Genomic DNA, 13,884 nt, shown 5'->3' with positions numbered 1-13,884 from the left:
TGTTTGCTTTGGTTTATTCATCATGTTAAAACTTGGGCTAACTGGTAATTCTGAACTGTCCAATTCATTTGGAGAGTGACACAGTAAAATGTCAGCTGGTAGCTCTTGTCGGTGCTGGAGAAGACTCTTGAGAGTCCCTTCGACAGCAAGGAGATCCAACCAGTCCATCCTAAAGGAAATCAGTCAATGTTCATTGGAAGGACTGATGCTGAAGCTGAAACTCCAGTACTTTGGCCAGTTGATACGAAGAGCTAACTCAATGGAAAAGACCCTGATGCTGGGAAAGACTGAAGGTGGGAGGAGAAGGGGACGACAGAGGATGAGATGGTTGGATGGCATCACTGACTCGATGGACATGAGTTTGAGCAAACTCTTGGAGATAGTGAAGGACAGGGAAGCCTGGTGTGCTGCAGTCCATGGGGTTGCAAAGAATTGGACACGACTGAGGAACTGAACCACAGCAACCAGTGGACTTTACAATAGGATCACTCAGTAGAGACCATGCACTTTCCCTGGGGTACTAGCATGCACAGAATCTCAGGCTCTTTCCCTGTGGCTTGGTCAGTTTCTTGAGAAAAGAATACTGGCTGTCAGCAGTGGGGGCACTGGAAGCTGGTGGGGAAAGAACTGGACAACTCAGCGTTTTGAATGAACGACTTAGCCTAATTCACAACTTCAAGGTCAAGAAATGCCACGTTGACAATAAAAATAACCAATAATCATATTGGAATTTTGCAACAGAAATGCTTGAGATTACAAGTCAATACAGCATCACCTTCAAAAACTGTGTGAGGGGACTTCCCTGGTGGCCCAGTGGCTAAGACTCCTCCTTCCCAATGCAGGGGTCCCGAGTTCCATCCCTGGTCAAGGAACTAGATTCCACATTGTTCTAACTAACAGTCCACATGCCGCGACTAAGAGCCAGCACAGGTTAAGAAATAAGTTTAAATAATTAAAAAAAAGAAAACCTACGGGCAAATTAGGCCTCACATATAGTGCAATACTGACCAAAATTATTACTCAATTATGAATGTGAAATATTAATATTTGCAGATACTGAAAATCTCAAAAATGTACCTCTTTTCTGAAAAACGTCCTGAAGACTGTGCCTGACCAAAAGAGAAACAATGGAGGGTAAAATATAGGAATACCAAGATGGCAGAGAAGTGAAAGGGATTCTAAGAGTTACTGTGAAGAAAAATATTGGAGTGGAAGGTATATAGCATGTCTAGGGGGGAACCGGAGAAGGCAATGGCACCCCACTCCAGTACTCTTGCCTGGAAAATCCCACGGATGGAGGAGCCCGCTAGGCTACAGTCCATGGGGTCGCTAAGAGTCGGACACGACTGAGCGACTTCACTTTCACTTTTCACTATCCTGTATTGGAGAAGGAAATGGCAACCCACTCCAGTGTTCTTGCCTGGAGAATCCCAGGGACGGCGGAGCCTGGTGAGATGCTGTCTATGGGGTCGCACAGAGTCGGACACGACTGAAACGACTTAGCAGCAGCAGAAGCAGCAGCAGCGGGGAGCCAGCCCACTGCTTCAGGATGACACGGGGATTCACATGTTGCTGAAAACACAGGTTTGATTCTATGCAAGAGGCTGTTGTCCAGCCAATAACAGGCTTCATCATAAGGGCTTCCCGGGTAGCTCAGTGGTATAAACAATCTGCCTGCCATGCAGGAGATGTGGGTTTGATTCCTGATTCAGGAAGATGAAGCCCATTCCAGTATTCTTGCCTGGGAAATCCCACGGACAGAGGAGCCTGGCGGGCTACGGTCCGTGGGGTTGCAAAACAGCAGCAGCTTTCATCATCTTTGTATTCCCAAGTTCAGCGGAGCACAGTATCAGGCTCTTAGCAGAAGCACAGTCAGTGAATACAGAGTAAGTCGGTATCCGATAAGTAGGTTAGTGGCCAAATGACCAGCCTCCACGTAGTGTAAGGAGAGAGGGGTCGTGATTCTTCTTGTACCTGTAATTCTATCCAGGCAGTGTCCAGAAAGAAAACATTAAAAAAAAAAAAAGCTACAAAGACACAAACAAACCATTCATCAAAGACTGTTTTTACAAACAGAAATAAATTAGCTCCTTAATCGATACCCAAAAGATGCAATTTGCTGCTAAAACATAATGCCCTTGTACCAAGATGGTGGTCACAGTCGAAGTAATTGTGTCTATGCACAGAATGAAATTGTTTCTGTAATGGAAATCAAACAAAATGCCCCAAGATGTGCGTGCTCCCTGAGACTGAACTTCCGGGAATACCTTTCCTGAGACCTCACTCATGCTTTGCTGCTGCTCTGCCTGCGCCGTATAATTATTCATTACAGAGATGGAATATCACTGATAGGAATCGTTGCTGAATGTTACGGGGAAGTTACGTGCAAACTTCTTCCAGTTGGTATGAGTTATTGTGACATTTGTCTGTTTTTTTTAATGGATGGAAGGGAGCGTTGAGTGGCGATAAAAGTATGCTTGTTTATGTGGAGTTCCATGCTTGTCTCGTCTTAGCAGTTGGAGCTGAACTGTTAAACACTCTGTCTTTCTTCTCTTTCATTCACATCTTGAACGCACTGACCAGGGAAACTGAGTCTCCACTTATTTGTATATACTCATGTGCTTGTGTTTAGTTGGTCAGCTGTGTCCGACCAGTTTGGACTGTAGCCCGCTGGGCTCCTGTGTCCAGGGAACACTCCAGGCAAGAATACTGCAGTGGCTTGCCATGCCCTCCTCCAGGGGATCTTCCCCACCCAGGGATCGAACTCGAGTCTCCTGCATCGGCAGGTGGGTCCTTTACCACTGAGCCACCAGGGAAGCCCTGTACAAAGGGGACGGGTGTCTAACTGACCTTAGGGGACAAATAATGGACAGATAACTACCCGGCCTTAGGGGAACTAACGCACAGGTAACTAACTGCATTGACCACTGTGCATCCAGCAAAGGGCAGGGAACCAGTAGTTTGAGAAGCATCACTCCAACAGATTTCATCTTTTTAAAACTTTTTTCACTGGAGTATATAGCTGCTTTTCAATGCTGTGTGAGTTTCTGCTATCCAGCAAAGTGAGTCAGCTATACGTATACATATATTCCTCCCTTTTTCGGATTTCCTTCCCAGTTAGGTCACCTCAGAGCACTGTGCAAAGTTCTCTGTGCTATACAGCCAGTTCTGATTAGTTATCCGTTTCATCCATAGCATCAATATTGTATATGTGTCCGTGCCAGTCTCCCAGTTCATCCCACTCTCCTTCCCTTTCTCGCTTGGTGCCCAGACCTTTGATCTCTTCTCTGTGTCTCTATGTATGCTCGGCATGGAAGATCATCTGTACTGTTTTTCTAGATTCCACTTATTAATACATACATTTGGATACAGTATTTGTTTTTCTTTTTCGGACTTATTTCTCTTCTATATAACACTCTCAAGGTACATCTGTGTCTCTACGGATGACCCAATGTCGCTCCTTTTTCATGGCTGAGTAATATTCCTTTGTGTGTGTGTATATGTATATGAAGAAGTGAAGTGAAGTCGCCCAGTCGTGTCCGAGTCTTTGCGACCCCATGGACTGTAGCCTATCAGGCTCTTCCATCCACGGGATTTTCCAGGCAAGAGTGCTGGAGTGGATTGCCATTTCCTTCTCCAGTATATGAATATACATGTGTGTATATAAGTATATGTGTATATACATATATATGTATATTATATATGTATGTGTATATAAATGTATAAGTGGATAAAGCTTCTTTATCCATTCATCTTTCAATGCATATTTAGATTGTTTTGATGTCTTAGCTTTTGTAAGTAGTGCTGCAGTGAGCATAGGGATGCCTGTCTCTCTTGGAATTAAGACTTTCTCTGGCTATCTGCCCAGTAGTGGGATTTCTGGGTTATATGATCACTCTATTTTTTTTTTTTTTTTTTAGTTTTTAAGGAAACTCCATACTTTTCTCCATAGCGGCTGTAACTTTTCTGAACATGTCACAAAATGTCTCTCCGTTTATAAAGATGTTCTTGATGTCTCTAACACCTCTTATGGTTTTCTTACATTCAAAAGACTGGGACATCCTTGGTGGAAAGCGTTGCTGCCTATCCTTGGGCCTCGGAGGAGGTCGCGTTTCAAACAACTGGGAAGGTGGTGAAGAGGCAGCCACGTGGCCTTCCGGGGAAGAGCTTTCCGAGCTAGTAGGCCACGTCCCTGCCTCGGATGGGTGACTTGCACATCCAGGTAAGTGCTGAGTCTTGGTTTGAGTACAGTTGACACTGAGTAATATGAAGAAAGATTAAGAAGAATGCAAGAGAAGCAAGGACTTTTTTTCCATGTATGTGTGTGTGTGTGTGTGTGTGTTAAGGTTTGGTTGACTGCAGACTGAGTTTCGCATTGCCAACAGCATCATGGATGTCAATGGGGACCTAGAAAAGGCCATTGTCACTACAGAGATGTGAAAAAAAATCCTGCTTTAAGAGGAAAATGGAAAAGAAGAACTGAAAGATGAGAAAGTGAATCTTATCTTTCCTGAGGTGTTTTAATGCCAGGAGGGAGCTTTGGGGGCAGTCCCTGAAAGGGAAGACGGAAATAGACATTTATGTTTTCCCTCCTTGGCGGTGGGTTATGCTGGGAGACACGTAGCCCACGTCCATTTAATTTTCTTTTAAACTTTTTCATTTTGTACTGGGGTATAGCCAATTAACAATGCTCTATTGGATTCAGGTGAACAGCACAGGGACTCAGCCATGCATACACAAGTATCCATCCTCCCCCCAAACTCCCCTCCCATCCAGGCTGGCTCCTAACATTAAGCAGAGTGCCCTGTGCTGTCCAGCAGGTCCTTGTTGGTTCTCCATGTTAAATACAGCAGTGTGTCCATGTCCATCCCAGACTCCATGACTATCCCTTCCCCCCATCCTTCCCCCTGGAACCATAAGGTTATTACAGAGGATTGAGCAGAGTTCCCTGTGCTGGACAGCAGGTCCTTGCTGGTTCTCCATGTTAAATACAGCAGTGTGTGCATCTCCACCCCAAGCTTCCTAACTACCCCTCCCCGCCATCCTTCCCCCCTGGTAACTTCCCTCATAAGGTTATTTACAGAGTATTGAGCAGAGTTTCCTTCCCAATACTATCCCTTCCTCCCATCCTTCCCCCTCACCACTGTAAGATCATTGTCTCAAGTCTGGGAATGTCTGTTTTGTAAGTTCGTTCATTTGTATCATCATTTCTTTTTCGATTCCAAATGTAAAGCATAGCATATGATACTTCTCTTTCTGTATCTGACTGACCTCACTCAGTAGGACAATCTCCAGGTTCACCCATGTTGCTACAGATGGCATTACTTCATTCTTTTTAAGGAGATATAGTCTACTCCTGCCTGGAGGAGTTTAGTTCACCATGGCTATGGATAATGATTGAGACAGGGGGATAATTGTGGGGGTGGCAAAGAAGTCCACTCTGGGGACTTCTTTGGGTGGTGTCTGGCTACAAGACGGAAGGGTGGATGTGTACGTTTGAAGACTGGTATTGATAAGTGGGGAGATTGCCAGTCGAAGCTTGTGGAATCTTTGTACTGAGAGCATGGGTTTTCCACTGAGGTATGACTGTCGTGAACCGAGACCCAGGCTGGGGGAAAGGAATGTCGCTACGGGACCCCACAGGAGAGAGGACAAGGTAGGATCTCCAAGTCCTTGCCATTCGGAAATGTGTTCTGCAGACCAGCAGAGTCAGTAGGAACTGGGAGTTATTTACCTATCACCATCCTCTCTGGCTTCCCAGGTGAAAAGAAACTGAGGTCGCTCAGTCGTGTCCGCCTCTGCGATCCCAGGGACTGTAGCCCGCCAGGCTCCTCCGTCCATGGAATTTTTCAGGCAAGCATCCTGGAGTGGGTTGCCATATCCTTCTCCAGGAGATCTCCCTGGACCAGGGATCGAACCTGGGTCTCCCGCATTGCAGGCAGATGCTTTACCATCTGAGCCACCAGGGAAGCTAGTGGTAAAGAACCCGCCTGCCAATGAGACACAGGTTCTATCCCTGGGTGGGGAAGATCCCCTGAAGGAGGGCATGGCAACCCACTCCAGTATCCTTGCCTGGAGAATCCCATGGACAGAGGAGCCTGGTGGGCTACAGTCCCTGGGGTCGCAAAGAGTCGGACACGACTGAGCAACTTAGCATGCTAGCACACAGCCTCCCAGGCAGTCAACATACCAGAATCTGCACTTCCTCACCGTGTCTGGGTGAGTTCTCAGCCAGCTGTTCTCAGACTTGCATACCCAATTCAACAGCCCACACCACACTCTAGGTTATTCCCCGTGAGAATGTTTTGATGGTGAGATCCCAGCATCCGTGTGCTCTCCAGGCCCCCGGAAGGCCGTTGCATGAAACCAGTTGTGATGACGGAGGATTCTGGGTATCTAGTAGGCAAGTGAATGAGCTCGGGGAAAGACCATGGAGGGGAATGACCCTGGCTTTCAACGGGCCACTCTGCTGCACGAGTAACTGAGGACAGGGTGGGGTGGGGTTCCACTTGCTCCTTTGCCTTCTGTCTCCCCTTCCCAGGGGACCAGCTCCATTTGTAGCTGTTCTGCTCTTTAGTTTTCTGAAGAAGATAAAAAAGGACTTTTTTGTTTTTTTCCAGAGTTGAAGAATATACTGCTTTGAACTCTGCTTTCTCCTCTGTATTCATCGGATTTTCCCATCAGAGATATGCAAACCTCTGATAATATAGTGGAATCCCCCCATCCTGTGTGTGTGTGTGTGTCTGTTATATGTAGTCAGGGGACTGATTTTATTTACTGTTTGAACTTGAAAGAACTCAAAGCCTCATCAGTAAATCTATGTGACCCCGGGTCCTTGACCATCATCCCCTCCCCACCACCTTTTGGGTTCATTTCCCTTTTTTTTTTAAATTTGCAGATTTCCCACTTCCTCTAGAATTCTTCAGTTAATTTTGGTCATTTATATTTTCAAGGATGTTTTCCACTTTGCTAAAATTTTGCGATTTATCCATAGGGGTGTGTGTATCGTATTGCCTTGTACATCTTTGAATCTGATCTCTGGGTCTGCCCAGGTAGATCACTTTCTCATGCCTAATTTTGTTGGTGCTCCTTTCTGCCTTTTTTGAGGCCTTCTTGTCGAGATTTGCAGAGCCCTGTCTGTTTTCCTGATCGATTCAAAGATGGATTTCCCGGGCTTACAATCATTCAGATTTCTCTTTCGTTTTTATGAAATTAAAAAAAATTATATATAGCATCTTTCTAGTATACAGAGTACACTGCACATGTAGGAACAGGAGTGACCAGCAGTTTATTAGAGAGTGGCTGTGTGACATTTGGTCGCTGTGTGCAAAGATCTTTCCTATTGTGTGTGTGTGTGTGTGTGTGTGTGTGTCCAAGTGGCATTCGGGATCTTAGGTCCCCAACCAGAGACAGAGGCCATGCCCCCTGCATTGGAAGGTGAAGTCTTCACCACTACACCACCAGGCAGGTCCCTGTTTCCTATGCGTGTATGTACGGATACCATCCGCCCAAGTGAAGTCACTCAGTCGTGTCCGACTCTTTGCGACCCCATGGACTGTAGCCTACTGCTCCTCCGTCCATGGGATTTTTTTCCAAGCCACCTACATGTATGTGAAGTAGCCTCATAGTATCTGCTGCCTTAATCACCTTCTCTGTTGGCTTATTCTCGGTTCGACAGCAGAGAAAGTGATGGAATTGGAGGTGAGAGTCAGGCAGCCTGGAATTCAAATTCTCAGCCTATAACTTTGGTGTGTAACAAGAAACACATCTCTTACCCACCCTGAAAGGCGTCCCTACCACCCCACTCAAGTATTTTCCGTGGAAGACTTCTAAGGGTATTTCAATTCCTGTTTTGGGGGGGATTTGGTTTGCTCCTGCTCAGTGTGATGATGGTAGACTTGCCATTACTATATTGTCATCACTATATTGTCATCAAAGTGTGTGTGTGTTCAGATCAAAGAATATTTTCAGAATTATTTCTTTTCAAAAAATGAGTTGAAAAAAATGACTATAACATTCTTTATCACCTTTTGATGAATCTACGCACATATACTTGTAAAAATAGAAACTATATTTTCTGCTTCAAAGGCTGACAAGTTAATTTTTATCTATTAACAAAGATTATTGATCACTGTGTACATATTCTCTACATTTTCATTTATTTCTGTGGACTCATTCTGTCAAAGACTGAGGAAGGCAAACAGGATCTTTGCATTTCAAAATACACTTTGTAAGTACATTTCAAATATATTCGGATGCATTGTCATTCACCTCATACATATGCATGACTGTGATACCTCCATTGACATTTTACCTTAATTGATGAGTGCTTTCAAATTTTGTCCTTGACATATTTCAGTATCAAATGTTTCAGCAAATCAAGCTTACTTCCATCTAAGAGACTTTCTTTAAACTTCTGTTTGTGCAGATGAATTGGGTAAAGACTTGGAACACTCACTCTATGAATTTTAAAAAAGATTTTAACAAAGATAAAAAAATATAAACTTCCCTCTTGGTACTGCCTTGATGAATCTCATAGGTTTTCAGTGTTTGTGTTTTGTCATTCGCTTCCAGGTATTTTTACTCTTCCTCTCTAATTTCCTTGTGGCCCCTTGGTTATTCAAGCATTATTGTTAGTATTATTATTATTCAGCCTCCGTGTGTCTCTGTTTTTATAGTTTTTTCCCCTGTAATAGCTATCTAATCTTAAAGCACTGTGGACACAAAATGTGCTTCAAATGGTATCAATATTTTTAAAATTTACCAAGGCTTCATTTGTGGCCAAATATGTGATCTGTACTGAAGAATGCTCCATGTGCATTGAGGACCAGCGTCAGTCTTTACTGAGGACCAGAGTCAGGCCTTACTGAGGATGAGAGTCAGTCCTTACTGAGGACCAGAGTCAGGCCTTAGAGGACCAGGGTCAGGCCTTACTGAGGATGAGAGTCAGGCCTTACTGAGGACCAGGGTCAGGCCTTACCGAGGACCAGGGTCAGGCCTTACCGAGGACCAGAGTCAGGCCTTAGAGGACCAGGGTCAGGGCTTACGAGGACCAGGGTCAGGCCTTACCGAGGACCAGAGTCAGTCCTTACCGAGGACCAGGGTCAGGCCTTACCGAGGATGAGAGTCAGTCCTTACTGAGGACCAGGGTCAGGTCTTACTGAGGACCAGGGTCAGGCCTTACCGAGGACCAGGGTCAGGCCTTACCGAGGATGAGAGTCAGTCCTTACTGAGGACCAGGGTCAGGTCTTACTGAGGACCAGGGTCAGGCCTTACTGAGGAGAGAATCAGTCCTTACTGAGTACCACAGCCAGACCTTACTGAGGACCACATTCGAGTTTTAGTAGTGTCCAGATGAGGCTGTATTGAGTACTGGATTGGGTAAAGCCTGACTCTGTTCCTCAGTAAGGCCTGACTCTGGTCCTCACCAAGCCTCCTGAGTCCTCAGTCAGGCCTGACACCGGTCCTCAGCAAGGCCTGACTCTGGTCCACATGGTACCCTCTTTGTGCCGTGACTCAAGCCTGATTCTCCTCCTCACTAAAACTTCTCTCCGCGCAGAATTCCCCTCTGACTGTGGTCCACACTCATGCCTGACTGTGGCCCTCACTAAGTCCTGACTCGATTCGTCACTGAAGACCGGCTCTGGTCCTCACTAACAGCTTCCATCTGGTCGTTGCGAATACCTGACTCTGGACTTCTCTGTAGCCTGACTCTGGTGCAACTAAAGGTCGACTCTCATCCGTAATAAATCCTGAATCTGGTCCCCACAAAGTCTACTCTGGTCCTCACGAAACCCTCAGTCTGGTCCTCGATAAAGCATTGCTCTTATTCTCACGAAAGCCCGACTGTTAGTCTATACTCCAGTACTTTCGCAATACAGCCTGTGGTACTCATTACAGCCTCAACTGGTCTTCATAAAACTTACTCCAGTCCTCACTAAAGCCTCAGTTCAGTTCAGTTGCTCAGTCGTGTCTGACTCTTTGCAACCTCATGGACTGCAGCACGCCAGGCCTCCCTGTCCATTGCCAACTCCCATAGTTTACTCAAACTCATGTCCATCAAGTCGGTGATGCCATCCAACCAGCCCATCCTCTGTTGTCCCCTTCTCCTCCTGCCTTCAACCTTTCCCAGCATCAGGATCTTTTCCAATGAGTTGGCTTTTCACATCAGGTGGCCAAAGTACTGGAGCTTCAGCTTCAGCATCAGTCCTTCAAATGAATATTCAGGACTGATCTCCTTTAGGATGGACTGGTTGGATCTCCTTGCAGTCCAAGGGACTCTCAAGAGTCTTCTCCAACACCACAGTTCAAAAGCATCCATTCTTCGGTGCTCAGCTTTCTTCACAGTCCAACTCTCACATCCATACATGACCACTGGAAAAACCATAGCCTTGACTAGATGGACCTTTGTTGGCAAAGTAATGTCTCTGCTTTTCAATATGCTATCTAGGTTGGTCATATATCTGGCTATCTCGAATAGCCATTCAATATCTGGCTATCTTGTATAGCCAGATATTGGTCCATCATACATCCGAACTCTTATCCCCTCGTCTGACCTCGTCTTCAGTACTGTTTAACTCTGATCTTTTCTGACGCCTGACAGGTCCTGAATAAAACCTGCTATGTTCCCCAGTAAAGACGGCCCTGGTCTACACTACAGCCTGTGGACTCAATAAAGCCTGACTCTGGTCCTCACCGAAGCCGGACTCTGATCCTTGTGGGTTATTTAGTCGCTCAGTCGTGTCCAACTCTCCATGACCCTATGGACTGCAACCCGCCAGGCTCCTCTGTCCATGGGATTCTCCAGGCAAGAACAGTGGAGTGGGTTGCCACGTTCTCCTCCAGGGGATCTTCCCTACCCAGGGATGGAAGCCCTGTCTCTTACATCTCCCACATTGGCAGGCGGGATCTTTACAACTGCTGCCTCCTGGGAAGCCTGGTGCATTTTGTAAAATGTAGTGTGATTCCAGTTTTTCAAGCTGGAGGTTCTAGAGCTTCATGGGAACTGTTCTCTGTTCTCCCTGTTGTCACTGCCTGCTCACACCCGTGTCATGGTTGGACTGAAATGCAAGGGTAACAGTTTCATTTTTGTGCCGTGTTATTTTCTTGTAGTTTGCAGCACTAATCAAATGAAGCGCACGTCTCAAGTTGGCAGGAAGACTCCTAGATAATGACTTCCTTTAGGCATCATTGAATTTTTTCATTTAATCCATGATTTCATTATTTTATGTGGGGCTTGGTAAGGCAGCCCCTTCTCTCTCTGTATCTCTAGTCTTCTCGCTTTCAAAAAATTAGTCCCTGTCAAAACTATTCGTACAATTTTAAAACATTATAAAGCTCCACGTTTATTTCCTGTTAGCACGCTGTCTGGACCATATTATGTAATATCATTATTTAGATCTGAGAGTTTGACAAATGACCACAACAACTCCATTGATTCATTCTGGCGTGTTATAGGAAAAGACATTATTGGTAGCGGTGGATGCTCAGCTTCAAAACAGTGTTGAGTAAATATAAGTGCCGGCTTTGCCTCTGTTTTAGCAGCTGGTGTTGGAATAATGGGGCTTTTCCTGGTGGATCAGACAGTAAAGAATAGGCCTGCAAAGCAGGAGACCCGGGTTCCATCCCTGGGTCAGGAAGATCCCTTGGAGGAAGGCATGGCAACCCACTCCAGTATCCTTGCCTGGAGAATCCCATGGACAGAGGAGCCTGGCGGGCTGCAGTCCATGGAGTCGCAAAGAGTTGGACACGACTGAGTGACTTAACTACAACCCACACCCAAGATATCACAGGAGGAAATAAACGATAACATGGAATCTCCACTTGAGAAAGTCAAGAATTTTTTTCTTTTAGGAGGAAAATGTACTTTTCTCGTCTCTAACTTTGGTAACAAAGTTTCCATGGAAGAAAAAGATGATGTTCCCTTTTCTCTTTGAAATGTTCTTTATACTTGTATCAAGTAGGGTGTCCATCCATGTATGTGTCTGTGTGTGTATATATACATTTATATATAATTCTAGAGAGGATGGAGTTAAACAGGTAAAAATAGCAGTCATTTTAGTAATCTAGATTTGAAATATGTATAGACATGCAAGGGATTCCCTGGTGGCTCAAACGGTTCAGTCCCTGGGTCGGGAAGATCCCCTGGAGAAGGAAATGGCCACCCACTCCAGTGTTCTTGCCTGGAGCATCCCATGGACAGAGAAGCCTGGTGAGCTACGTAGCATGGGGTTGCAGAGAGAGTTGGACATGACTGAGCGACTTCACTTTCATTTTCATAGACATACAAGGCAAGATGTTTTACTGTGGTACATAATGGATTCCTGAATTACTGTGCACAAACACTCACACATACATATATGATGCTGGGAAAGACTGAGGGCAGGAGGAGAAGGTGGGTGACAGAGATGAGATGGCATCACCGACTCTATGGACATGAATTTGAGTAAACTCCGGGAGTTGGTGGTGGACAGGGAAGCCTGGTGTGCTGCAGTCCATGGGGTCGCAGAGAGTCGGACACAACTGAGCGACTGGACAGCAGGTCTGTTGGGCTCTTATCCTTTCTCGTGTCTGTCGTCCTCATAACAACTTCAAAATACCTCTTAATACTCACGAGACGAATAGACTTTGTTTCGGGAGATCAGTGTCTTACCAGCTAAGAGAGGATCAGAATCTAGGTGTGTCTGTCCATCTTCTCTCTTGTCAGAGAATCACTATGGTTAACTGGGCAACTCACTCTGCTGGCCGGCTCCAAGGCCCTGAGATCTCTCTCTTCTTCCAGGAAAACCAGAGAGGATGCAGTTACAACAGGTAAAAATACACCAGTCGTCTTAGAAGTCTAGATAAGAAACAGGAGTAGACGCACAAGGCAAGATGATGTTTGATTACGATACATAATGGATTCCTGAATTAAAGTGTAATTAAAGATATAAAAAGGACAGAGGGAAACTTGTAGAACTGTTATGCATACCCAGCACTGTAATGAGGTGCTTTTTTGAGACACAGCACTACTTGCAGACTCTCCTCCAGTAACAAAAAAAAAAAAAAAAAAGAAAGAAAATCGAAAGGGAAGGCAGCTTAGGAGGACAAAGACGACGCAGACGTGGAGCTGGGAGCAGGTGGTGCTGGCCGACGGAGCTCGGGCAGAAGGGAGGAGGTGAGGGAGCCTTGTGGGTGGTAGAAACACTTTCTGGGGTGCCAGGTAAATGGCCCAATTTTATTGGCCGTTGAATAAAACTGAAAACAAGTCAACAGCAGTCTATATCCTGGAGAGTCAGTACACTCAACTCTATTTTGCAGGGAGTAGCACATCCAGAATTTGTTTGGCAATAGCTCAAGGAAGCCGTATGTCTCTTGATATATACCGCAAATTAAGTTTGCATGCATGCACGTGTCCGACTCCTTGCTACCCCATGGACTGTAGTTCTCCAGACTCCTCTGTCCTTGGAATTCTCCAGGCAAGAATCCTGGAGTGGGTTGCCATTTCCTCCTCTAGGGGATCTTCCCAACCCAAGGATCAAAGCTGTGACTCCTGTACTGGCAAGCAGATTCTTCACTGCGGGCACCACCTGGCATGCTTGAAAATGGGCCCTACTTGGGATTCTTTCTCGGTGCTCTTCCCCAGGACATTCCTTGAGGGCAGGTGTCTTTTACGGCGCTGTGGGCCTTTTGAACACGAAGTGTCCAGGCCTGGTTTCAACTTGTTGTTACAGGAAGTGGCCACAAGAGGCAGCATTTCCCAATGCTCCGCCTGGTTATCTGGGAAACCAGAGGCTGGGGAAAGTCGTGTTGCTGGGATGTGGATCCCAGCGGAAAGGGCCACGATGAACACCCAAGGGCTTACGACTAATTACCTGAATTTTAATTTTATTTTGGAGTATTTTG

At 45.7% G+C, this 13,884-nt stretch overlaps 1 protein-coding gene and 1 non-coding gene across 2 annotated transcripts in view; both read right to left on the bottom strand.

The window, feature by feature from the left end:
- Positions 1 to 5,896: 5,896 nt before the first annotated feature.
- Positions 5,897 to 5,969, bottom strand: TRNAC-GCA (transfer RNA cysteine (anticodon GCA)). Its single transcript has one exon. It is a non-coding gene; the product is annotated as a tRNA-Cys (tRNA).
- A 1,388-nt stretch (positions 5,970 to 7,357) lies between these two features.
- Positions 7,358 to 13,884, bottom strand: part of PNPLA4 (patatin like phospholipase domain containing 4) — a 98,124-nt gene continuing 91,597 nt past the window's right edge. Inside the window, exon 8 of the transcript XR_011565422.1 lies at positions 7,358 to 12,838. The gene's annotated coding sequence lies outside the window, so the exon portion shown is untranslated. The remainder of the gene's footprint in view (positions 12,839 to 13,884) is intronic.

The sequence above is a fragment of the Bos indicus genome, chromosome X (assembly GCF_029378745.1).
Source record: "Bos indicus isolate NIAB-ARS_2022 breed Sahiwal x Tharparkar chromosome X, NIAB-ARS_B.indTharparkar_mat_pri_1.0, whole genome shotgun sequence".
NCBI lineage: Eukaryota > Metazoa > Chordata > Mammalia > Artiodactyla > Bovidae > Bos > Bos indicus.
This window is presented reverse-complemented; position numbering and strand designations above follow the sequence as displayed.